At 40.9% G+C, this 27,617-nt stretch overlaps 1 protein-coding gene across 5 annotated transcripts in view; it reads right to left on the minus strand.

Moving 5' to 3' along the window:
• The window catches only part of AkhR (Adipokinetic hormone receptor), a 357,399-nt gene that overhangs the window by 190,200 nt on the left and 139,582 nt on the right, over positions 1-27,617 (minus strand). The window contains exon 1 of one of the 5 annotated variants that reach the window (XM_067147714.2): positions 7,611-7,680. The exons of the other annotated variants lie outside the window; for them this stretch is intronic. The gene's annotated coding sequence lies outside the window, so the exon portion shown is untranslated. Of the gene's footprint in view, positions 1-7,610; positions 7,681-27,617 lie in introns of those variants that run through there. 5 annotated transcript variants of the gene reach the window in all.

Consider the following 27,617-nt stretch of genomic DNA (forward strand, 5'->3'; position numbering starts at 1 on the left):
AGGCTTCGGCAGCCGGCACAATTCCTATCCTCGTCGCTGGATGGGGCTTCATTCATTCCATTCCTGACCCGGTCGTATGACTGGAAACAGGCTGTGGATTTTCATTTAGTAGTCTATCACCAATTCTCTTCATTAGTATTATGGGTGATATTGTAGAAACAGTAAAAATGAAGGATCATAAAACAATTACACTTGTATTTACTGATGATTTTATGCCCTGGAGTGGGGCAGAAGCAGAATTTCAAGGTAAACTAGATCTTTGGAAAAAAATTGAAACAATGGGAATGATCATCAGTCGAAATCCTGAAGGAGGTGATTAGGTGATTATTGTTTTAAGAGGAAGTACAACTGGGCAACCATCCTCTATATAACGCTAATCAGAAGGAAAATTGGAAGGGATCCGACACTTCGAAGAGTGAAGATATCGGCCAAAGGAAGGCAAGGGCCACGAAGGGCGTGAAAATGAAAGACTCCCTAGCCCTCGCAAACCTAATAGCGTCGGGGTCGGAAAAGAACAAGAGTTGACCAAGGGAGGTCGGATAGGATAGATGAAAGTGAGGAGCCTGGCACAAGTAAGTGGAAGCAATGCCAGGACTCAGCTGAGGGCCCCGTGGTCGCCAACCCACGCTCCAAAGTTCAGAGCCCCTGAGGCCCCTTTTAGTCGCCTCTTACGACAGGCAGGGGATACCGTGGGTGTTATTCTACCGCCCCCACCCACAGGGGGAGAAATCCTGAAGGAGTCCACCTGCGAGTGCAAAATGAAGAAGTAGACATTATTGTTAACTTCAAATACTTTGGGATCTTCATTGCTTCTGGAAATACCAAAAACCAAGAAACAGGCAAGCTGCATCAAAATTTTACCACTCCGTTCATCAACTACTCGATGTAACTAATCTTCCCAAGCTCACACTGTACAAAACATATCTTGCACCAGTTTTAACACACGGACTGGAAGCAGTAACGTTGATTAGAACTGAGAATGGTCGTCCGAAAACCACTGAAATGAAATTTCTTCGTCCTTGTCTCCAAAAGGCAAGGAGAGACAAAATAAGCAATTGAAATATTCGGCAACAACGTGGACTGGACCCTTAGAATTGAACAGATTTCGATGGTATGGATACGTGAGAATGGTGACTCCAATTAGATATCTAAAAGCATACTATTAACAGACTGTTGTTCATAGAGGCCTAGAGGAAAACCCCGTGATGGTTGAGAAAATAAAATTTTCAAAGACTTTGCAAAATGTGATGTAAATGGGCAGAAAAATGTAGAACATAAGCTGTGGACGAACAGGACGAACTGGAACAGGCTTGTAAATATCCGCAACTAGCTTGCTGGAGCGGGGAATTGTTGTTGTTGATGGTGATCTTTTAGCGCAGTTCAAGCTTAGACAATTGTGGGAAGTAGAATCTAGTTTCACTCTAAATATATTATACTTTGGCATTCATACGGTGCAGGTAGGATACTCTTTCAACATTTTTTAAACATACCTAATCTTTTATTTCGAAAAATAGTACCTTTGTTGTGTTACGTTAAATTGGAATAATTAAAGTTCGAAAATGTTTGGCTCCTTGGCTGAATGACCAGCGCACTGACCTTCAATTCAGAGGACCCCAGGTTCGATTCATCTACATAATTGGCCCAGTGAAATTGGATATACAGATTACCAGGATCAAAGTAAGTGGGGTTGCACTGCGTTGAACGGATCTAGTTGATTGGAAGAGGAGTATTTGGTGAAATTTTACCACTAACAGAACAAGAAATAGTGGGAGATGTGTTTATTCAGAATAGTAGCACTAATGTTTGGAGATTTGGCTTAGAGAGGAAAGGACGGGAAATTATTTCATTCCTCATTTCCCTAGCATGCATATTCAGTGACACCTAGGTGGAGCTGTTGAAGTGTTCAGATACACCAGCCTCGTGTCGATAAATTTACTGGCACGTAAGAAATATTGGCGTCCGCCTCTGTGGTGTAGTGGTTAGCGTGATTAGCTGCCACTCCTGGAGGTCCGGGTTCGATTCCCGGCTCTGCCACGACATTTGAAAAGTGGTATGAGGGCTTCAACGGGGTCCACTCAGCCTCGGGAGGTCAACTGTGTAGAGGTGGGTTCAATTCCCACCTCAGACATCCTGGAAGTGGTTTTCCGTGGTTTCCCACTTTTCCTCCAGGCAAATGCCGGGATGGTCCCTCACTTAAGGCCACGGCCGCTTCCTTCCCTCTTCCTTGCCTATCCCTTCCAATCTTCCCATCCCTCCACAAGGCTCCTGTTCAGCATAACAGGTGAGGCCACCTGGGCGAGGTACTGGTCATTCTCCCCAGTTGTATCCCCCGACGCAAAGTCTCACGCTCCAGGAAACTGCCCTTGCAGCGGTAGATGTGGGATCTCTCGCTGAGTCCGGGGGAAAAAAGCAACCATGGAGGGTAAACAGATTGAGAAGAAGAAGAAATATTGACACACGGATGTCTCCGAAAACCGCAAGAGTAGTTAGTGGGATGTAAAGCCAATAACATCATTATTATCATATTTTATTTGCTATATTTGTTTAATCTGTTCACCATCCAAGGTTGGAATTTCCCCCTGACTCATTGAGGGATCCCACCTCTACGCCCTCAAGGGCAGAGTTCTGGAGCGTGAGACATTTCATCGTGAGGATACAATCTGTGAGGAGGATCAGTACGTCACCCAGGCGGCTTCACATGCTATGCTGAACAGCGTATTTGTGGGGAATGGGAAGATTCGAAGGAATAGGCAAGGGGTAGGGAAAGAAGCGGTCGTAGCCTTAAGTTAGGTACCATACCGGCATTTGCCTGGAGGAGAAGTGGGAAACCACGGAAAACCACTTCGAGGATGGCTGAGGTGGGAATCGAAACCGTCTCTACTCAGTTGACCTCCCGAGGCTGAGTGGACCCCGTTGCAGTCCTCGTACCACGTTTCAAATTTTGTGGCAGAGCCAGGAATCGAACCTGGGCCTCCGGAGGTGGCAGCTAATCACACTAACCACTACACAACAGAGAGAGACATTATTATTATTATTATTATTATTATTATTATTATTATTATTATTATTATTGTTGTGACAAAGGAGACTCTGTAGTTGTAGGCAGCAGAAGACAGGATGTCAAGCCACTCTACGGTAAGTTGAGTGTTTACCTCATTATCTGTGCCGGTGTTGTGACGCCACGCTCAATCAATAAGCACTAACCTATGTAGCGCCATCCCAGCGTGATATTTACTATCGGGATATTGAATGGGAGGTGTGTGGGTGTATACACTATGTTCTGGAAGTTAATGAAGAGGAAGACGCGATTCCTAGACAATTGAGTGGGTGCTTCTAACCACTCAGGTGTCCACTTCGCGACTTCTCAGTTCCCGGAAGTAACGGCGGCCCTCTACCTTCCAGGCGACACGTCTTCTTCCCTGGTGTCTGCAGACGAGAAGTCTCACAAAGCTCGTCTGTCATTTTCTTCATGTACGATACTTGTCAGAAGTTTAAAGCCAACATATAAAGTGACGGAAATTCTATTCCACTGTTTATACTACCATAACTTACCAACAAGAAATATAAATAGATAAATAAATAAATAAATAAATAAATAAATAAATAAATAAATAAATAAATAAATAAATAAATAAATAAATAAATAAATAAATAAATAAATAAATAGTCCGCTCTGTGGTGTAGTGGTTAGAGTAATTACCTATCACCCCCGGCGACCCGGTTTTGATTCCAGGCTCTGCCATGAAATATGAAAAGTGGTACGAGGGCTGGAATGGGGACCACTCAGCCTTTGAAGGTCAACTGAGTAGAGGGGAGTTAGATTCCCATCTCAGCCATCCTCAAAATGGTTTTCCGTGGTTTCCCACTTGTCCTCCAAGCAAATGCCGGGATGGTACCTAACTTCCGCTTCCTTCCCTCTTCCTTGTCTATCCATTCCAATCTTCCCATCCCCCTCCGCAAACCCCTGTTCAGCATAGCAGGTGAGGCCGCCTGGGCGAGGTTCTGGTCATTCTCTCCAGTTGTACCCTCCCGACCCGAAGTCTCACGCTCCAGGAAACTGCCCTTGCAGCGGTAGATGTGGGATCTCTCGCTGAGTCCGAGGGAAAAAACAACCATGGAGGGTAAATAAATAATAATTAAGTAAACAAATAAAATGAATGAATGACTAACTAATCAACTAACTACCGAGCGAGTTAGCCATGTGGTTAGGGTCGCGTAGTTGTGAGCTCACTTTCTGGATATGGTGGGTTCGAATCCCACCGTAGGCAGCTCTGAAAATTGTTTTCCATAGTTTTCGATTTTCACACCAGACAAATGCTGAGGATACAATTTAATTACGTCCCACTAACTACTTTTACGGTTTTCGGAGATGCCAAGGTGCCGGAATTTAGTCCCGCAGGAGTTCTTTAACGTGTAAGTAAATCTAACGATACTAGGCTGACGTATTTGAGCACCTTAAAATACCACTGGACTGAGCCAGAATCGAACGTGCCAAGTTGGGGTCAGAAGGCCAGCGCCTCAACCGTCTGGACCATTCAGCGCGACTATAACTTAATTGAGGCCACTACCTTCCCAGTCCTGGCGTTCTACCATTCTTGCGTGGCCGAAAACTTTCGATGTGTTAGTGGGACGTTAAACCACTAGCGACAACAACTTAAAACTAAATAACGCCTTAAGTAATCACGACGATTGTTCAATCTTGGCGCAGAGTTGTAGCTCATGTTTATGCTTGTTATTAATAGTTTTTTACTTCCTTATTGTGTCCCTAATAGATAATTTGTTTGTTGTGTTAACACTTTATGGGACTATTGCACTTCTTGGTAACGTAATATGACCCTTAACTTAGACATACACTTTTTCCCCAAATGAATTTACAACTTTCTTGTTATCATGTTCTGTTGACATCCGAAGCTGCCCCCAATGCTGCAAAAATAAGATTTTTGTACCATTTTTAGAGTAAGAACTACCGGTGCGGAATAATGTGTATGCACTTTCTATTTGAGAGAGAGTAATTCATCTGATTCCACATCTTGGTGGTAATACTTACAACGACTTACACCGCAAAATACCTTACCTCTCTAAACGTGGCAATATATTGGAGTGATATTCTGATATTAAAAAATATATACCTACTTAAATAACTCGATGAAATCCGATGAAATAGAGGGAATATATTTTGTATAACAAGGCGGTGAATGGTAACAACTACTATGATTTGTGCTTGTTTTCATGTTTCACGTTTCTCAATACCTAATTAATAATGTTTGTATTTTTAGTTTGGAATAGCTTTAGTATGCGGTACAACAGATATCGACGCCAAAGTATTTGACAAATAGGCATAAAGAAGAAATAAAGGTATGAAAATGTGTTGTATCGTAGTTGATGTCCGAGGAAATGTTTTTTCATTTTCCAAATTATTGGTATCGGAGATTTTGTTAATCGCGAGTTATTTTAAAGACTTCCACATTAGTGACTTTACCGCTCCAGTTACTTTTAGTCTTTAATTACCACACCAGCATTTGAAATATTTTGTTTTGATTTTTTTCTTACTGTAAGATACCCGAACTTCCGCAGCCATTTAACTTCCCTCTTAACATCTAAAAAAAAAGCAAATATATTTCCGAAGATGCCATGTGGAATAGAATGTACAGGCTTCGAGTATAACTTCGGTACTAAGTGACGTAGAGTTGTTAGCTCTATACCTCATCGCCTTTGTTCCAAGAAATTAATCTGGTACTCATTTTCAGTGTAGGCTGAGTGAACCTCAGGGTCAAAAGTGGAAATCTCGTTTCTTAGTTTTTTCGGTTTTCTTGTCGGGGAATTGAACCCGGTTCCTTCTGGGTGAACCACCTCGGCTAGGCAATCCCTACCCTTAATGTAAGTTTTACTTGTATGTCTAACATTTAGATAACTATTTGCTAGTCTAGTATATTCATTTTCGTTATTCACGCTTTATTATCTTGCGTAAGTCCGACTCGTTGGCTGAACGGTCAGCGTACTGGCCTTCGGTTCAGAGGGTCCCGGGTTCGATTCCCGGCCGGGTTGGGGATTTTAACCTTAATTGGTTAATTCCAATGGCACGGGGGCTGGGTGTATGTGCTGTCTTCATCATCATTTCATCCTCATCACGACGCGCAGGTCACCTACGGGTGTCGAATAGAAAGACCTGTACCTGGTGAGCCGAACTTGTCTTCGGACACTCCCGGCACTAAAAGCCATACGCCATTTCATTTCATCTTGCGTAACACTTCTTTTCCTTTCATTGCTACTTCTATTGTCGCTAGTAGGTCTAATTACGTATCCAATGTAAGGACATTATTCTACCTACTCTTCTCGGAGAAGAATAAGAATAACAAAGAAGGAAGAGAATAAGAATGTTATTCGTTTTACGTCCCAATAACTACAGTATTTTACGGTTTTAGAGAGACGCGCAGGTTGCCTAATTTGTGTCCCGTAGGAGTGACTCTACCGATACGAATCTGGCGTATTCAATTAGCACCGGAATGCTTTTTTTTTGCTAGGGGCTTTACGTCGCACCGACACAGATAGGTCTTATGGCGACGATGGGATAGGAAAGGCCTAGGAGTTGGAAGGAAGCGCCGTGGCCTTAATTAAGGTACAGCCCCAGCATTTGCCTGGTGTGAAAATGGGAAACCACGGAAAACCATTTTCAGGTCTGCCGATAGTGGGATTCGAACCTACTATCTCCCGGATGCAAGCTCACAGCGCGCCTCTACGCGCACGGCCAACTCGCCCGGTAGCACCAGAATGAGCCGGGATCGAATCCGATAACTTGGGCTCAGAAGGACGGCACTCTAGTATCTGAACCACACAGCTCAGCCACTATTCTAGAATTTTTCGGAGTTATGTATTGGTTTTTACATTATTTACCTTCAAAACACTGTAATAATGTAAGCACTGCACTTACCAGATTTGGACCGTTTTAAATATATTGTCATATAAGTTGTAAATAAAAATTAAACATCACAATCATAGCCGCAGGACATACAGCTCTGTGTGAAATCCGAATCACAGGGACATGACATGTAATTTGAAAAATCTCGCACTCATTGATCAGGACTCGAACTACGACCACCTTAGTAATAAGTCAGTGACAGTGCCATTCTGCTGTCATGTCCCAGTAAGAAGGAAGAAAAGAATAAATGTCCACACTTTTTCGACGTTCCTGGTAAATTTAATTGTTTAGAAATTTGATAACCTAGTTCATTCATCTAAGGAAATTTCATAAAACAAGGTAGCGGATGACAAATCGATTTTGTGGAAGGCATTATCACGGATCTCAATATTATGTACTAATATTAGCGGTGGAAACGCTACACCTCAAGGAAAAGTTAAGAGTTGCAGGGGATATGAACTACCTCCAAAAAGTGGCAAACCACTTTCCTGGTAATACACGATTTACCAAAAATAGGAAGTCAAACTTCTGGCTGGAGTCAAATATCAGTTTACTCTATAGATACATCCATCAGAAGCACACATTTCAACTGCCGGTATCACTACAATATTTCACACTTCAGTACCAAATTAAACCAACGCATCTGGCGAGAGACTACCTGCGCTGTATGCAACCCAACTAACACTGCACGTACCTGTTAAAGCTCCGCTGTGTGTAGACAGCATGTGTAGTACATCTTGTACACTGTTCGCGGCTATTCAATATACTTCGATGTATTTAAGTGTTAGATAAAGTGTATCATCAGAATAGGTCCTAGGGTCACGGACCTCGGCCTCCAAGCGCACACGGTGCCTAAAAAGTAGGGTAAATTCTCTAACGTTATCGCAACGCACCGTATCATCACTCCATTAACATGCTCTTGGCGCCGCAATTACTGCGATCCAGTACTGAATAGGCTCTTAGTTATGAGTTTTTTAACCTCTATCGATCACAATTGATCAACAACATTCGATAAATGACAACTAATGACTCATCCTACTGATTTTCTTAGCTAGGAAAGTTCCTCCAAACAACAGTTTTATTTCTTTCACTTAATGGTGGCCTTTTTGGAGGATTAACGAGAACAACAGAAAAGTTACTAGTTCTATTATCGTCTCTGACTTGTTTTTAAGGGGACCAAGCTCGAAGTCAGGGACAACAATTTAGAAACTGTTGTTGTTATTTTGAAGGGACTCCCTGGCCGAGGCCGTAAAGGCGTGCTCGGTTCACCCGGAAGGACGTGGGTTCGATTCCCCGTCAAGAAGTCGAAAAATTTAAGAAACGAGATTTCCACTTCCGGAGGTTCACATGGCCCTGAGGTTCACTCAGCCTACACCAAAAATGAGTACCAGGGTAATTCCTGGGGGTAAAGTCGGCCGGGCGTAGAACTAATAACCACTCTACCCCATTAAGTGCCGAGGTTACGGATAGTGGAAGCTTTTACCTTCCACCCCTCCAAGGGCCTTCATGGCCTGTACGGAGATGACTTTGCTTTATTGTTTTATTCCATGGAATGCATCAGACTGCAGTAAAATGTGTTTCTTACTGTGCACGATGCCACACACCTTCCATTATTGTGGTATTAACTCTTGAAATTCATCCATCAGAGTTTCTGAACGTGCCATATATGAAAGAGAATGTTTCATTTTTCCTGTTGGCTGCACTGTCAAACAGTCGCAGAACGAACACGAAAATTTAAACAACCTAATGTAGACGAGGATTCCGATCAAGAAATGGCATATCTTTTGTGCGCCTCAATCTAATTTTTCTCAGTTCGTGATTTGCAGAAATTTGGTACGCTCAGTTTACGAGAAGCATCACCTGCACAACGGGCAGATAACCATAGAAGGTTTTTCCATTTATTTTATTGTTTAATAATTTATTGCTGCCAATGGCCATGCACACAATAATTTACAGTGATTAGATTAGGTAATTAAATTCTATAGAGTAAAAAGGTACAATGTCAGATAGTCATTGTCAGGTCTTTACTAGCAGTCACAGTTCCGCTTGTAAGCAAGTCCGTACATTGGTGCTCGTGTGTCCATGTGTTGCATCTGTGAGAGGACATTTAGAGCTGAACTCTGCCTCACACATATTGTAACGCACAGTGATGGGAGGCCGTTTGCCTGTCTAATTTGCGACACTGTATTGAGATCGCATTTGGCAGGGCACAGTGATGAAAAGTCTTCTGTCTGCCTAATTTGCAACACTCTGTTGAACATGCCTCGTCCTCCATTTATAAGACAAGAAAGTGAAAATTTAGAATACTAATTGATAACCACCCTCCACATCTGGACGCCTTCAAATTTTCAGCATGTAGTATATTCTAGTCTCTAGTATTCATGTTAAGTATAAATTTATTACTTTCATTTTCATATCTCGGTTGTAAACAAGAAAAATTCAGTGACAGTTTACAAAAATATGCATTTGAAAAATCTACAAAAAATTTACTATCATTACTATTTCATTATTAAATTTAACATGCCGACAATGCTCTTTACAAACAACGGAAAACTTCAGTACTCTGCTGCGAAATAAATAAGACCAAGGGTTGCCCTACGAAGTATCTGCTCCGCAAGTTGTACCTGTATCGAGACTCTGCTTTCCGAGGTGTGTTAGATGATTTTAGAATTTCATCGCTCTATTCAGGGTAACACTGAAATGTTTTGGTGTATGGTAGGGTAATTATTTAAAATCATAGACTACGTATTCTAATCTGACGGAATAAGAAAATAAAGATCCTCAACCTGTTTTTCGTTTAAACCGGGCCAGGAATGGAATGAATGAAGCCCCATCTAGCGGCGAGGATGGGAACTGTGCCGGCTGCCGAAGCCTGTCGCACTCCTCTGGGGCTATGATTAATGACTGACAGATGAAAAACCTGTCCCACCTCCACTTTATCCAGCACAATCTCACATGGGATGACCGAGATTTGAACCATGGAACAAAACGCTCGTCGCGCTGACCCGTGAGCCATGGAGGCTATTAATATAACGGGTTAATGAGTAAAACTTTGCTCCATCTCCCCGAATGACTTTACAATGTGATGCTTGAACAGATTATTGTTAAAAACTGGTTTAGGAGCTGAGCGTACCGGAAATTGAGCAGTTTATCGTAGGAGACATAGGAGAGGACTGGTCTCCTTAAAAATGTGAACCGAGCGAGTGGCTACGCGGTTTGAGACACGTAGTTGTCAGCTTACATTCGGGAGATACAGGATTCGAGCCCCACTATCGGCAACTCTGAAGATTTTTTCCGTGGTTTCCTATTTTCACTAGGAAAATGATGGGGATGTACCTTAATCAAGGCCACGGTTGATTCCTTCTCACTTCTATCCCTTTCCTGCCCCATTGTCGCCATATTTGTGTTGGTGCGACGTGAAGTATTTTTTTTAAAGCAAGTTAGATGTAACTTCATCCTAATGAAATGAGGAATAAATGTTAAAATATAAATTCTTCAAAGTTTTTATTTTGTCCAGCAATCAATTTTAAAGTTGTTGGCCAATAATTTCAATCACTCATTTTCAAAATGATTTTATGTCAATTTTTCTAGAAACGAATTGAGACTGTGATTCTCTACAGTTCATGAAAATGCACATTTTACAATCGTAAGAAATCCGCAAACTCCACTTAATTTCTACGTTGATAGGCGAAAAAGAATTGGAACTGCTACCAAATACGCCATATCTAATTACTGCCGCAACAAAGTTTTGTCGGAACTAACAATATGGAAGCAAAAAGAGTTGTTTACAGTCCTGAAATTTTGAACTCTAGCCTTGCAAGCGGACCATGGTTTTACAAACAAAATCAAGAAATTGTATCGTAATACGTGAAGTGAACTGCAACAGCGATTGTGGCGAAGGGATAACAGCATCCTGAAATATGCTAAACACTTACCTACCGAGTGGGTTGGCCGTGCGGTTAATGGCGTGAATCTGTGAAGTTGCATTCAGGTGATAGTGGGTTCGAACCTCACTGCCGGTAACCCTAAAATGGTTTTCCGTGTTTCACAATTTTCACGCCAGGCAAATGCTAGGACTGTATCATAATTAAGGCCATGGACGATTCGTTGCCACTGCTATCCCATCGTCTCCATAAGACCTATCTATGTCGGTGCGATGTAAAGCCAATTTTAAATAAAACTCTTACCTGCAATTGAGGGAAGCAATTCTTCTTAATAAAATATGTTTGTAATATCTGAAGCCATCTCTTTCCAGTTCCGACCCAGTTAATTTATAACTGTTAGGTTCTTCAGTCTGTTAAAGAAAATTTTGTATAAATTTGATAAAATCTGATTATGTTCTTTCAAGAACGAAAAAAAATGCCACTCTAATTTTTCAAGTAATAATTCTAATACCATATGTTTTCTTTTCCAGGTAGTTTATAAATGCATATATTCAAAATTATTTTCGGCAGTCTGAAGAAACTAACAGTTATAAAAATCTTAAGAAAAAATGCTCAAGCCTTCGATTCACTGCTGGAAACTTCTTCAAGACATTGTTTGATCAACAACAGTTGCGAGGTAAAAGACCATGATTCGAATGTGGGAGATTTCATTGAGAGCAGTATGATATATGATGGGGGCGGAACTTGTAAACATTTTTGAATGAGTACAACTTTTACTATTCGATCAAAGACTATGATTTAATTTTCAATAGTGGCTATGTTTACATTTTAATATTATATCTATGCATACAGTTTTCGCAAGTGTAGCAATTCTTCACTATATATAATACAAATTAATTTCACAATAAACTCGAGCATATCACCATTAGAAAAAACGTTTCCTCCGTAAAGCAGCTGAAGGACTCGTTATGTTGAAAGAATCTTTAGAAAAACTACTATTCCAAACCTTGTATTTTCTTGATACTTTACGGTGTAATAAAGATAATATTTTACTACTACCTTCCTTGATCAGTGATCAAATGAGAGTTTCTTGCAGGTCCTGAAAGTTTAGTTCCACAGACATGACACATTTTACGGTTGAACAACTCATGTGGTTACTGTCCGGACGGACGGTATCACAGTCACTTATAGTGTCCCTTCAGAAACCTCCCTTGTGTTTTAAATACATGCACACTTTCTAACCAGTAAAATGCTAGTTGAGCTGTACCCATATCTGTCTTTATCGTTGGAATCAAGCACTTCATCAGATGGACTGTGGAGTATTTCTTGTTATGTGAATTTGCCTCCGGTTATTCTTGTTCCCATTCCACCTTAGGGTCAAACCTGCTGTCACAAGTGGGCAGAGAAGCTCGGCATGTAGAGGCTGTATCGAAATATTTATTTATTTCCAGAAGTCTATACAAAGTTTCCTCCAATTAATAGACCCTATGTTATCTGGAATATAAGTCTACTTAGAATAAGTGCCTGCATGGGAGCATATGACAACTCCACCACCCTCCCCCACTCATGCCCTTATCTCAGAAGGTTTCCCAACTCATATAACTGCTATATAAGCTAAGAGCGCCCATGTACGCACCATAGCCTACTGCCCCTGATATGGATTACCGCCATCGGTGGGTACACCTCTGTATCTCTCAGTGTCTGTGTAATTGTGCATATAGCTTTTACCGGTTACCACTACAATCTCCTTCCTTCCATTACTATAAATACTCCTTTCCAGTAACTTTCGTATACACGTATTTCTAACTGAAGCTAAGCATTTGCTTACATTATTAGGGTCATTCCATTCATTCTTCATCCATCTTATAATTTTATGATAACTTTCTTTCTGACTTAATACTAATAGTTCACAATTATTCAACAATTTTCTTCTAATCACTATAGTTTCTTTACACACTTTTAGGAGATTAGATTCTTCTCTCATTTCCCCACACAACACACATCTTGCATTGTCATTTTGCCTTGTCCATCCCTTGATTTTGTAAATTCCCATCATCCACCATACAAGCCCACTATCTGAAATAACTGGAAACCAATTCAGTGAAGTATATTTTATCGTACCACTGACAGTTCTCATGGATACATTTCGCTGTACATCGACTTTGCTGCTGTTACTGCTGCCAAGGTTCACAGGTGAGCAATATTCTTTTGCGGAATAAACAAGAGTAATGGTTACTCCAAGAAGCACGGAAGTATCTCCTCAAGTTGTGCCTGTCTCTAGACTGTATTTTCCGAGCTGTGTTAGTTGATTCCGGAACTGCACTCCTCTCCACAGAGTAACATTTTAAGTACGTCGGTATGTTATGAGGGGGTATAATAATAATAATTTCGTGTGGCTATTTCTAGCCGAGTGCAGCCCTTGTAAGGCAGACCCTCCGACGAGGGTGGGCGGCATCTGCCATGTGTAGGGAACTGCGTGTTATTGTGGTGGAGGATAGTGTTGTGTGTGGTGTGTGAGTTGCAGGGATGTTGGGGACAGCACAAACATCCAGCCCCCGGGCCATTGGAATTAACCAATGAAGGTTAAAATCCCCGACCCGGCCGGGAATCGAACCCGGGACCCTCTGAACCGAAGGCCAGTACGCTGACCGTTCAGCCAACGAGTCGGACTATGAGGGGGTAATAAATTATTAAAAGTCTCAGAGTACCTACCGTAATCTATAAGGTAAATAAGTAGTGCCTACAACTGTTTTGCGCCACTTCGCCCAGTGACTTTAGAATCTCCCTCTACCACTTTTCCCACACCTTTAGGACCGGGGGTGCAAACAGTGTCGCTTAAGACGATTTCACCCAGTTTTACGACCGGATGTCCTTCCTGACACCAACCCCATGTCAAGGGATGTAATTACTAATGCATGTTTCTGTGGTGGTTGGTAGTAGGGTGTGCTGAGTGAATGTGTAGAGGAGAGTGTTGGGACAAACACAAACACCCAGTCCCTGAGCCAGAAGAATTAATCACACCCGATTAAAATCACCGAACCAGCCGGGAATCTAACACGGAACTCTCTGAACCGAAGGTCTTAACGCTGATCATTCAGCCAAGGAATCAGGCCCCCAATGACCTTAGAGTGTCGCACATTAACAAACCATTGTCAAACAGGACTATGATAAGTGATACCCCGAGCCTGTAATATCTGTCATTACATGCAGGTCATAATATTGTTCAACTCCTTGGCTGAGTGGTCAGCGTTTTCAGTCTTCGGTTAAGAAAGTTCCGAGTTCGATTCTTGGTCGGTCTGAGGGCATTAGCCACGTGTGGTTAATTCCTCTTACTCAGGGGCTGGTATTTGTGTTTTTCTCATTAAATACCTCTTCATTTACACACAACGCATCACACTACCAACCACTACAGAAATACACAATATTGAAGACACCCCTCCACATATGGCTGGCATTATGAAGGTCATCCAGCAGTAAAAGAAGGCGACGAAGGCAAGTAATTGCGAATTAACACCAAATAAAAAGAAAATACTTGCAGTTCACTCGTCAAAACTGCGATACCGGGATGAGTGGCTGAGACGCTTGAGGCGCTGGCCTTCTGACTCCAACTTGGCAGGTTCGATCCTGGCTCAGTCCGGTGGTATTTGAAGGTGCTCAAATAGGTCACCCTCGTGTCGGTAGATTTACTGGCACGTAAAAGAACCCCTGTGGGACAAAATTGCAGCACTTCGGAGTCTCCGAAAACCGTAAAAGTAATTAGTGTGACGTAAAGCCAATAACATAATTATGATTATGATTATTGCTCTAAACTTCCAAATTAGTCCCGTAATAGGGTCGTGAGCAATAGTACAACAACAACCACAACTACTACTACTACTACTACTACTACTACTAAAACGTTTTCATTCCTCTCTGAAGGGGGAGGCGGGCCTCTTAGACGGTGAAGCCGTCTCTCAGGCCGGGAGATTTGTTGCGGTGAAGAAGATGCACGGAGGTGAGGGGGTTGGCGGCCGAAGCCTATACTAGGAACTGTACAGGCATTCGACTTAGTGCAGGAAAATGGAAAATCACGGAAAACCGTTCTCAGGACAGCAGACGGTTGGGGCCAGCCGTGAGATCCAGCCTTGTCCCGTCTCCCGGACCAGCCGTGGTCACTTATGGCCGAGACCCACTCTGCATTTACCGACTATCGTACAATAAACGAGTTGATTTTGATCAAACCCGAGAAGCAGTCCGTTGATCTACTTGTACATAAGTATTGTGCGAGTATTGTTTTATGTCATTTTAAAGGTACAGTTTAAAAAAAATATATCAATGATCTGCTAACGTAATTGAGGACCTCGCCGAAATGTAAGAAACATATTTTTGAAATTGAGATTTCAGTGGAAATAGGGTGTATTATCGCGCCCCTATGCTGTGATGTCATCTTAAGTCTGACATTTGAAATTCAAACTGGTTTACAGCCAGTAGAATTTTGTCCTCCGTGGTGTAAGGAAGGAACACCAGGGACAGTACTTGTGTTGGTTCATCACCAGGTGCAACAGATCATTTAAGTAAAGGCCATAGACGAAATCATATCTGTATTTTGAAATATGTCCGACTCGTTGGCTGAATCGTCAGCGTACTGGCCTTCGGTTCAGAGGGTCCCGGGTTCGATTCCCGGCCAGATCAGGGATTTTTACCTGGACCTGAGGGCTGGTTCGAGGTCCACTCAGCCTACGTGATTAGAATTGAGGAGCTATCTGACGGTGAGATAGCGGCCCCGGTCCAGAAAGCCAAGAATAACGGCCGAGAGGATTCGTCGTGCTAACCACACGACACCTCGTAATCTGCAGGCCTTCGGGCTGAGCAGCGGTCGCTTGGTAGGCCAAGGCCCTTCAAGGGCTGTAGTGCCATGGGGTTTGGTTTGGTTTTTATTTTAATGTTATTTGCAATCATGCGTGTTCCACGTGCATGTACAGGATTTCTCTTCCGTTTTAAATATATATATATGCATATTATTTTCCATTGTATCAATACCAATCCATACATTAGTTTTAAAACCTTAAGTTATAACTATAAAATATTGTTTTCAATCATTTGTACACTACCATATGCAGTTGATTCAAGTAGTGCATACCTTGAAATAAACCCCAAAAATCAAAAATTATTCGCCTCTCTCCTGAAAAATGAACGATATTTTATATCCTTATTCCGAGGAGGACTTCAATGACAAGCCTCCGGTTCTATGAAAATACTGAATTACAACAACTCTGCACACATGCATATTAATTTGTTAAGATCTCACGACACAAATGTCAAATCTGCACTCTTCATCCTTTCAAATAGTTTCAGTTTCCTTATGTCAATTTCAATCACGTTCAATATCCTTTATCTTTAACTTATAGCCACTGCAATCTAGTAAGAAAATTGGAATGATTACGGTAGGAAATACTCAGCGAGTAAAAAGGAGAAGATATAAATATTATTGGTGTCTGGGTCTTAAGAGGAATGTGAATGATTTTTTTTAAATATCTGTGGTATTAAAGCAGAATCCGATATGTCAAAAAATTCGAATTTTTGGTTTTAATGCCAATATGGTAGATTTTGTGAAGAAGAGTATGATAACAAATCCCGATGTAATTACGGTGCCCGTTCCCAAAGTAATAATAATAATAATAATAATAATAATAATAATAATAATAATAATAATAATAATAATAATAATAATAATAATAATAATAGTGTTATTATAAATTCGGCTGCGTGGTGTAGGGGTAACGTGCCTGTCTCTTAGCCGGAGGTCCCGGGTTCGATTCCCGGCCAGGTAAGGGATTTTTATCTGTATCTGAACGCTGGTTCGAGGTCCACTCAGCCTACGTGATTACAAAATTTAGCCATCTGACGCTGAGATGGCGGCCCCGGTCTTGGAAGCCAAGAATAAGGATTCGTCATGCTCACCAGACAGCACCTCATAATCTGCAGCCCTCACTTGGTAGCCCATGCCCATTCGGCCTGTTGCGACATGGGATTTCGTTTTTAATATTGCTATTATTTTTACGTCCAACTAACTAATTTTGATGGTTTTGGGAGACGTCGAGGTGCCGGAATGTTTCCCGCAGCAGTTCTTTTACGTACCAGTAAATCTACCGACAAGACGTTGACGTATTAGTGCAGCTTCAAATACCACCGGACTGAGGCAGGATCGAACCTGCCAAGATGGGCTCAAAAGGCCAGCGCTCTACCATCTGAGGCATTCAGCCCGGCTGTTCCCAAAATAAAGATTCCGATATGCAAAATATAGATGCTGAGGCAACCGAGTGACTTTCCCCTGAACTTGCTGACTAAGGAAGAATGAATCTTGTTCCTTCTTTTTATTACATTCACAAATATATGCCACTTCAATTTAAAGGTCTTTGAAATAAAATATGAATTTTAGCGAGCTCGCCAACATTTAAAAGCGCCTCCTAAAAATTCAAGTTCTTTGACATATCGGGTTCTGCCTTAGTACTACAGTGATGATACTATTAGAGAATTACGATCCTATTCCCATTCATTACTTTGGATGCCGCGCTCCTGAATGAAAATTTACGATCGTGGTATTAAGTTGGGGTAAACAACAGAATATCCGGGACACGCTACTTTTAAGACTTGACTTCAAACTCCAGAACATTAATCACTTAACTCGCTCAGTAATGGTGATTTACAACCGATGAGATAAATAACGATCTCTAATTTCCTAAGCTGCACATCGTGCCACCTGAATATTTAGTGTCAGGATATGTCTTTAAACTTATTTTGCATAAAGTCGAAGGTATCACACAAGAACTCTTCGACAACGAACGAGAAGTCTAAATTCCTTAATTGAATATGCATGTATCTATTTCTTATCCATCAACAGTATACGAATCACTGGAAGACAAAGAGTAATGATACGAAAGGCAGCCATAAAAAATAACGAGACATGAATTAATGAGAACCTGAGACCTCCAAATCCTTTCAGAAATCGACCAGAAACAACCTGGTGGCGCAACAAAACAGTACAGTACACAAGCGCAAGAATGTCTTTCATTCAATGGAAAATATCTTCCAAAGGCATAATGTACAATCAAGTGCACGGAACCTTGCCGATATAGAACCAATGGTTTGTGCTGGTAATGGTACGTTCCAACGTTACCCTTACCTTCAGTTCGTATGGCGTAACAAGATCAAGGTAGACATGATATGGGCTTTTGGGCTTATGCCGTGTCGTGAACAGTGCAGATTTTCTTCTGAAGACGGGGAGCAAAATTCCTGTGAAATGTGAAGAGTTTCACGTTGTTTTCGTGACACAACATATGCACAAGTACGGGCCTTGAAAGCATCAATGTTAAGACCAAAGTAGTTAAATGATCTCGCCATAACAATTTGACAGCCTAGAAACTTAAAACTGTTCAGAATTAATCATAAATCTTCGTTTCATTATATACACAGTAGTTTGCTAGATTATGAGTTGAAAGCGAATATATCAATCCTTTCATGTAGTGCGTAATACGTCTGCTTTTAGTTGGGATGAAGCCGCTTAATATATTTTTCATTTATTTACAGTATTTATTTATTTGAGGGGTTGCCTGGCCGAGGTGGTAAAGGCGTGCTCGGTTCACCCGGAAGGACGTGGGTTCGAATCCCCGTCAGGATGTCGTAAAATTTAAGAAATGAGATTTCCACTTCCGGAGGTGCACATGGCCCTGAGGTTCACTCAGCCTACACCAAAAACGAGTACCAGGTTAATCCCTGGGGGCAAAGGCAGCCGGGCGTAGAGCTAACCACTCTACCCCGTCAAGTGCCGAGGTTACGGATAGTGGAAGCCTTTACCTTCCACCTCTCCAAGGGCCTTCATGGCCTGTACGGTGATGATTTTTCTTTTTATTTATTTATTTATTTATTTACTTATTCTTTCTTAATCCGTTTACCGTCCAGATTTGGTTTTTCCCTCAGAATGAGTGATGGATCTGACCTCTACCGCCTCAAGGGCACTGTCCTGGAGCGTGAGACTTTCGGTTGGGGCCATAAAACTGGGAAAGAGGACCAGAACCACGCCCAGGCGGCCTCACCTGCTGAACAGGGGCCTTGAGCGGGGATGGGAAGATTTGAATGGATAGACGAGGTAGAGGGAAGAAAGCGATGGTGACCTTAAGTTAGGTACCATCCCGGCATTTGCCTGGAGGAGAAGTGGGGAAACCACCCAAAATCACTTCGAGGATGGCAGGGTGGGAATGAAACCCCTTCTATTCAGCTGACCTCCAGAGGCTGATTGGATCCCGTTCCATCCTTCGTGCCACTTTTCAAATTTCGTGGCAGAGCCGGGAATCGAACCCGGGTCTCCTGGGCTGGCAGCTAATCACATCAGTCGCTACACCACAGAGGAGGTATTTATTTATTTATTTATTTATTTATTTTAAAGTGGCAAAGTAATGGCTCTCGGCCTTCCCTTACACTTAACCACATTTAATAATAATAATAATAATAATAATAATAATAATAATAATAATAATAATAATAATAATAATAATAATAATGGAAACCATATAGAAGACAAGCACTCTACATGCACTCAACCAGCGTTGTATAGTCATATAATTTATACTTCTCGGTGCCATTATAATGGACGTAATGATTTTATAACGCTTTCATCCGCATTTATATGGTCAATGTTCTGTCAAATTTATTGTAGTGGATATTTATCAGGAACAACATTTGCATTGTAGTGGCGGTTTTATCGAGCATGTTTCTTCGAATATTATTATTATTATTAAACTACAACATGTAACCTAAAATATGTGCCCCTGTTAAGCCGAGCAACCTGATGGAAGGTTGGAGAATCAATCCCAGCGGGAAACTAGGTCGGCGTGATGATCAGTTTTTGGGGAAATGCAAAGATATTCAATAGCTACAACGGCGGAAGAGGAAAATAATTTCCAACGGCGAAGAAGGTGGAAGAACTATCTTTGATGCAACTTAAATTCATTAGCGTCTGTACTGATATCTCAGTGAGCTTGGCTGGAAATACCATGTTCCAAGGGCCTTAACAACCTCTGGTCCTATCTGGTCCTGGCAGTCACCAGGCCAAACCAATCAAGTACAAGCAAACGTGAACTGTGCATGCAAACACAACTCTACACCAGGTGGTACGTAATCCACCCGACGGCAACAGGCGGCAACTGAACTTTCGGATTCTGGGGAGTCCAGGAAAGCACAGCTGAGAGTGTCGGAGATCTCTGGACATCTTCCATACAAACATAAAACATTCATTGGAACTCTAAACATCAATACCATAATTCAAACAGGAAAATTACACAATTTCATACAAGAAATTGACAGACAAAAATTCTCTTTCTCGCTCTTCAAGAAACTAGGATGACTGACAACGAAACTTTGGACTGTGGAAATTACCGCATTTTCAAGAGCAAAACATTACAGAGAATCGCAAAAGGTACGCCGTCTTCAGAATGGGTTTTCTTGTCCACAAATCCATCATTAACTCTGTTAAATAAGTCATACCCGTTACTGATAGAATTATGACCATGCGCATCCAGTGCACCAACAAGAAATACACACTTGTCAATGCTCATGCACCTACTAACATCGCCAATAACAAAAATCCTGAAAATGTTGAAAAATTTTGGAAAAACTAGAAAAAAGTATGAATATAATCGAGATGATGTGAAAATCCTGATGGGAGATTTCAATGCTCAACTTGGCAAAAAATCTATCTAAAAATCTTCGGCAAATATTTCGTACACCAAAACACGAATTAACGGCACGCGATTGGTAGATATTTGTTTTCTATTTAACCTCAAAGTTGTGTCTACCAATTTCAGGAAACCTGCACACAAACAGAAAACTTGGCGATCTCCCATTCAACATCTCAGTGAATACGAGATTGATCATGTTGCCATCTCCCATGCCCATTACAGAACCATCCATGACGTTCAAATCCGACAAGGGACAAACATGATTCGGATCATTACCTTACAAGAATCAAATTGAACTTTTCGCCGAAGAGATCTCATAAAAAAATTACATTCCAAAATTTGATGCATCCAAAATTCAAGAACCAAAAATCGCGGAAGAATGAGATAAAGAACCAGTGAACAATTGAACGGTCTTCTGCAGCAAAATTATCAGAAAATCCAAAGAACTGACTCCACAATAAAAGAAAGCACAGCACCCCTGGTGGGATTCCAACTGTAATCAGGTTATTATTGATCGCCGAATCGCATTTTAAAAGTACGATAGCCGCACATCTCCAAAAAACCTACAACACTTTCTCGACGTCCGCAAACAGTCAACCAGAACTATCAGGACAGCTAAACGTAATTATATAACATAATATATAACATCGAGGATGACTTCAGAAATCACAACAGTCGAGTTTTTTAATAAAACTTTCGCGAACAGAATTAAAGATTACGTACCGCAAAATTTGACCTTCAAGAAACAAGACGGAAGTCTAGCACTCACTAACACTGAATCATCTCAGAGGTATTGAAAATTTAGAACAACGATTACTACAGGTAATCACACAAATCATTCAAGACATTTGGCGAAGTGAAAAACTACCAGACGAATGGAAATGTGCAGTCACCCACCCACTCCACTAAAAGGAGATAAATCTGATGTAAATAACTACAGAGGAATTTCCATCTTTCCCATCTCTTATAAAATCCTCTCCGCCTGTTTTTTACAACGTACACAAGAACAACTCAAGCTCCTCATCGGTGAATATCAAGCTGGCTTCAGACCAAACAGATCAGCCTTCGAACAAGGATTCAATCTGAAATCCACCTTAAAACTTCGAGCCACGCGAAACCTCCCAACCATCTGTACATTTGTTGACTTCCGGGAGACTTAAGACTCCAATGATCGGCAATTTCTTTTTAATATACTCGAAGAAAACAATCTCGATCCGAAGACAAGAAGACTCATCGAACAAGCTCTAACCGACACAATTTCCAGGGTCAAATTCATTTGAGAGTTCTCTCAACCTTTTCCCATTAAAACCGGTGTCCGGCATGGTGACGGACTTTCTCCGTTGCTGTTCAACATCGTTCTTGATAAGGTCATCAAAGAATGGGAAAAAGAATTGAAAATTCGCAACATCTGGAAACCTGTCATGTTAGGAATAAAACAGAATAATATCAACGTTACTTGCTCAGCCTTTGCTGATGATTTGGCAATCCTCTCCGGGAATGAGCAGTTGGTAAATCACCAAACTGATGTCCTCAAAGAATGTGGTGAGAAAGTTGGTTTACAAATCTCCTTCACAAAACTGCGTTCATGGCTACAAAAACATTGAACCACAAACGTTAGTAACAAAATACGCCGCAATAAACAAGGTTAATCATTTCAAATATTTAGGTGAAATTATTGAACCTACAGGTACAGAAAGAATAGCACAAAAACACGTGAACTCAAAATGCGGAAAGTATATGGGAAAACCGCGAACATCTACAACAAAAATTGCATGAGCATTGACTCAAAAATTCTACATTACACGACGGTCGTCAAACCTGAAACACTCTATGTCCGTGAGACCTTCAACCTCAATTATATAGGAGATCTCGAATATATCAAGACAGCTGAAAGGAGAATCATCCGAAAACTCCTTGGTCCAAAACTTACAAACGAATGATATCGTCTACAAGCGCACAAGATCTTAGAAAAATACTCAAACATTGAAACAGATTTCCGTAAAAGACTATTGGAATTTTATGGACACGTTATGAGGCTACATGACAACGGACTAACAAAGAAAATGTTGATGTACTCACAAACATTAAGGACGACAACGGTTTGGATCAAACAAGTGCATACTGATCTCAATAACGCCAACATCACACCTACAGATATCGAAGACCGGAATATTTTCAGACATAAGATCTACACTTGGAAAGTTGCTTCAGAAGATAAGCCCAACAGATCTAGGAGAAAATGGACTGACAAACGTCGAGGTAAACATAGCGGTATGATGAAAGAATTCTGCAAGAAAAAGAAAAATAACAACAACAAATCATAATTCACTTTATGTGATCCTTTATGGGTCGAAACAAACTAAATACATACATAAAATAATAATAATAATAATAATAATAATAATAATAATAATAATAATAATCATAATAATAATAATGTCATTGATTTTATGTCCCACTTTTACGGTTTTCGGGGACGCCGAGGTGCCAGAATTTTATTCCGCGTGCCAGTAAATTTACCAACACGGGGGGCTGACATATTTGAGCACCTTCAAATACCACCGAACTGAGCCAGGATCGAACCTGCTAACTTGGGCTTAGAAAGCCAGGGCCTTAATCATCTGAAACACACAGCCCGGCATTGGATTAAATAAATATGATGATGATGATGATGATGATGATGATGATGGACAAGAGGTTTTTACATTCATTCTGCAGTGAAAACAGGGAATATGTTAATTTATAGAATGAAACATAATTCTGTACATAACTAGATTCCTAAAGGTATTAATATTAGCGATAATAGAAACAAGTAACTTACAACATAACATGCACCGGTTACGTGAAAGAAGTTGATCCACGAAATATCACTGTAATACTTGTGACAAACGAAAGGTAATCATTGATTTACTCAAATAAAGTCTCAAATCCCAGGTTGATTAAGAAATACCGTCGTTACTAGCAAGATATATGTATACGTATTTACTGGTTGTAAATAGGAGTCCATGGTGCTGCATTCCGCTGCTTGCGCCGTCGTTTTTTTTTTTTTTTTTTTTTTTTTGAGGTCCAGGGCTGGCACCAACGAGCTCTCTTTCTAGCGAATGGGAGTGCGGGTATTTTGTTGAAAAATAGCATGATCCCTGGACCAATAAATCGTTTAATGAATCAATTAATGCACGTGAAGTGACAGCCCATCAAATTACATCGAATGAGAAAAATCAATAAAACGACACCAAGGAACTTCAGTGAGTAAAGACATCACAGTCGAGGAAGTGCTGCGACGTAGCAGAAATAGTTGTTGTAAGGCAGTAAAGTATCCATTCTCTAAAATAAAATATTTCGTATTATTTCTTAATCAACCTGGGATTTGAGACTTTATTTGAGTAAAAGCAATTACTTTCTTCCATTTGTGACAAATATTACAGTGATATTTCGTGGATCAACATCATTCACGTAACCACATGCACCATTCGTAGCAGACTGAGTCGTATTACCATTAACAGAAATACTTGAGTACTACGTAATTCATTATCACATTCAGCCATGCATCCATACAAGCTGACTACGCACTTCCCAGCAAGATCGCTTAAAAGAGGCTAATGTAGTGCGACAGTGGCGGTAATTAGGGGGAGGGGGCGAGGCAGTGGTGAGGTGGGGATGTTCCTCACTTTGTGGAGAAGAAATTAATTTTTAAATCCATTTTATCCGCATGGAACTAGGAATATTTTTATTGTACAAACCCTGTTATCTTAATCTTTTCTTTAATTTCTTTAATTACACTGATATGCATTTCAAAGTTTTTCTGCTACAAGGGAAATTATTACTGATTCTTGTTAACTAAAGTGCCATGAATCCACATCTGAGTTCAGATGTTCAGTATCACGTCAGGTTATTTGTAATTTCTGAAAAGATAATCGAAAACCATCAAAATTGGCAATGTTCATCATTAAAAATACATGTAATTTAATAAGACAATATACCTGAAATATCTGCCTGCTGCCATTTCTTGATGGATACAGTACTTTTGTATCCATCCCTTGGCACAGGCCAGAGTAAAGTGTAGCTTTCACCGAAGTCCCAGTCTCATCCATGGCTGTGACAATATGGAAGCTGCTGGGGTATGGGTGGTGCTGAGTATTGACATTCAGAGCACGACTAGTGCATCTGAGTGTTATGAAAGGTGTTGCTCATAGGGTCAGTCGTGCTGCAATAGCACTTTCTGACCCAGTGAGGAAAGCAATGGCAAACCACCTCACTCCTCGTCTTGCCTAGTACGCCTCATTTTGGTGCTGCCATTGGTTTTTGCGGTTTCCTTATAACCGCATAACCTTTGGTGGTGGCATTTGAAGATCCAACCAGCCTCTGGGCTGATGACCTAACAGACAGACCTGAAATATCTGCTTAGGTATTTGGGGATATAAAATCCAAGTCTGTATTCAAATTTTATCTATCGCGCCCCGTTTTATGTAATATTTAGAAATAAGAACGAAAAACTTCAAAATTTGAACAAGAATTTCAATAACGTCAAATGAGGTATATTTTTAAAACGTATTTTAACACCTCAGTTTACAATTCTAATGCATAAAATTAACTATAAAACATTGAATTATATTCATAAAAAGTACTTACTGCCATTCAGATGTTCTTTTTTCGGTCGAAATGTTCGCGGAAAAAAGCACAAAATGTCATTTGTTGTGACTAACCGATTCGTACAGCACCACAACCAATAGTAATCGCGCAGCAATAAGTAGCATGTGCTGTGAGGAAGAGTAGCAGGGGTATATTTTTGACAAGTTCATGGGTACTGAGGTATGATTCACCCACTTGCCGCGCGCATTCGTCAGTGTGCCAGTCCCACTCAATCAATGTGTCTGTGTAGTTCTGTTCTTTATTTTTTTTACAAGTTTTTTCACGTCGCACGGACACAGATAGGTCTTATGGCGACGATGGGGTAAGGAAGGGCTAGGAGTGGGAAGGAAGCGGCCTTGGTCTTAATTAAAGCAGAGCTCTGACATTTGCCTGGTGTGAAATAAGAAACGACGTAAAACCATCTTCAGGGCTGGCGAGAGTGGGGTTCGAATCTACTCTCGCCCGAATACAAGATACTGACCGCACTTAAGCGACTGCATCTCGGTACGTACACTGGAATGTGCTGTTTGATATACTAAGAAAGCTGAAAATCAGGGGCGTAGCTCGGGGGGGGCGTTACTGGGGGGGGGTAAATACCCCCACCCACATGGAGTCTCCAAAAAAAAAATAGAAACTGGCAATAAACTAAATAAACTTTCAGAGAAATTATTGTAAAACCAACAGATCTGTAATTCACTTATATCAGTTCCTTAAAATGATGATGATGATGATGATGATGCTTGGAGTTTAAAGGGGCCTAACATCGAGTTCATCGGCCCCGTTCCTTAAAATGACAAGTCGTTCATGCACCTCCATTGTGTTTTACCATAATTTTGTAAATACACGTCCCACACTCAACGGCCAATCCTGGGGACACTACTGCTGAAAATAGAGGCTACAGGGACAGAAGAATATTCTACCACCTTTACAAGAATCAGAGAGCGTTGATAGGCAAACATAGAGTGGAAGCAAAAATTTGAAAGGGCGTAAAACAAGGATGTGGATTATCGCCATTGTTATTTAACAGCTATATAGAAGAAGTCATAGATAAATTTTTATCTACCACCAATCATGGCGTACGTGTGAACGGCAAACTGTACAGTACTATACGATTTGCAGATCTTAGAGCACTGATAATTGAAAATGAAAAAAAGATATGGAAAACGCACTAAATCGTATGAACGAACTGCTAAAAGAGAGTAGCAGCATGAGAATAAACAGAGAAGAAAACTAAGATAATTACCTAATTGTCTATGTGCTGATGGATGGAGAAAAATCCACATCTATCTTCTCAATTAGCCGTGAGATTTTTAATTCTAACGTAAAAACATCCTTTATAGGTACTTGAATAATAACAACAACCTGCATGTATAAATGTTATATGTGTGAACGATGTGTTCTCTTTTTATATGTGAGCAGTTGCTGTAGAAAGCGTAAACCGCTCATTAACCATGAGTTTTCCTTAAGCCCAATGCAACAGTAAATGGTATATTGTAGTATACTTGCGGAAAGGACTCCATTGCGAAATGGGTATGAAAGTTGTAACACGAACGAAGCAAGTGCTCGTGTCATGTGAGTTTTGTAATGGTTATTACGACAAGTGTGTTACATCTTTTTCTACGAAAGTGGCCTAATTGAATACACCAAAGACAACTGTATTCAGGTCAGAACGATAGCATTCATATTATATTTCAGATACCCTCTTCTAGGAGATCCGATTTCTTGGCTGAATGGTCAGCGTTGAGGCCTTCGATTTGGAGGGTCTCAGGTTTGGTTCCCGACCGGGTCGGGAATTTTAATCGCGTCTGATTATTTCTTCTGTCTCGGATGTTTGTGTTTGTCCCAATACCTTCCTCTTAATATTCAGGAAACACACCACATTACCAACCACCACAGAAACACGAAATAGTGATACATCCCTCACATAAGGTTGGCGTCAGGAGAGGCATCCGGCCATAAAACAGGGCCAAATACACATATGTGCGACATAGTTCGCACCCATGCTCCGTAGGCGTGGGAAAAGCGGTAGAAGAAAACGAAGATCTTCTTCTCGAAAGGCACATATAAGGTGTTTCAAAATTATAGATACAGGACAAGAAAACAAGGGAAAATGTCCTAACAAACATAGATCCCCAAACTATTAATTTACGAGATTTGTTCCCGTTATAACTTTCTTCGTGTTTTATGTTCCAGGTAGCAGGCTCCTCACTGGATGTTAGCAGTGTTTTGTATTTCTAGCGGCATTTGAAACTGTTGTCATGGCACTTGACGGTTTGGCGTGGCCATACTTGAAATGAATATCGGCCATATGGCAGTTAGAAAATTGCATGATCAAGTCCTGCGACTCATTAATCTGATTATGAAAAGTATTGTGTTTATCTAGCACTCACTACAGCAGCCTTCCACATCCTTTTATGACGTTCCATGAAGGTGCTTTAAACAACTGATGTGATTAATATTAAATTCTACTTCTAA

This window comes from Anabrus simplex, chromosome 5 (assembly GCF_040414725.1).
Source record: "Anabrus simplex isolate iqAnaSimp1 chromosome 5, ASM4041472v1, whole genome shotgun sequence".
Taxonomy (NCBI): Eukaryota; Metazoa; Arthropoda; class Insecta; order Orthoptera; family Tettigoniidae; genus Anabrus; species Anabrus simplex.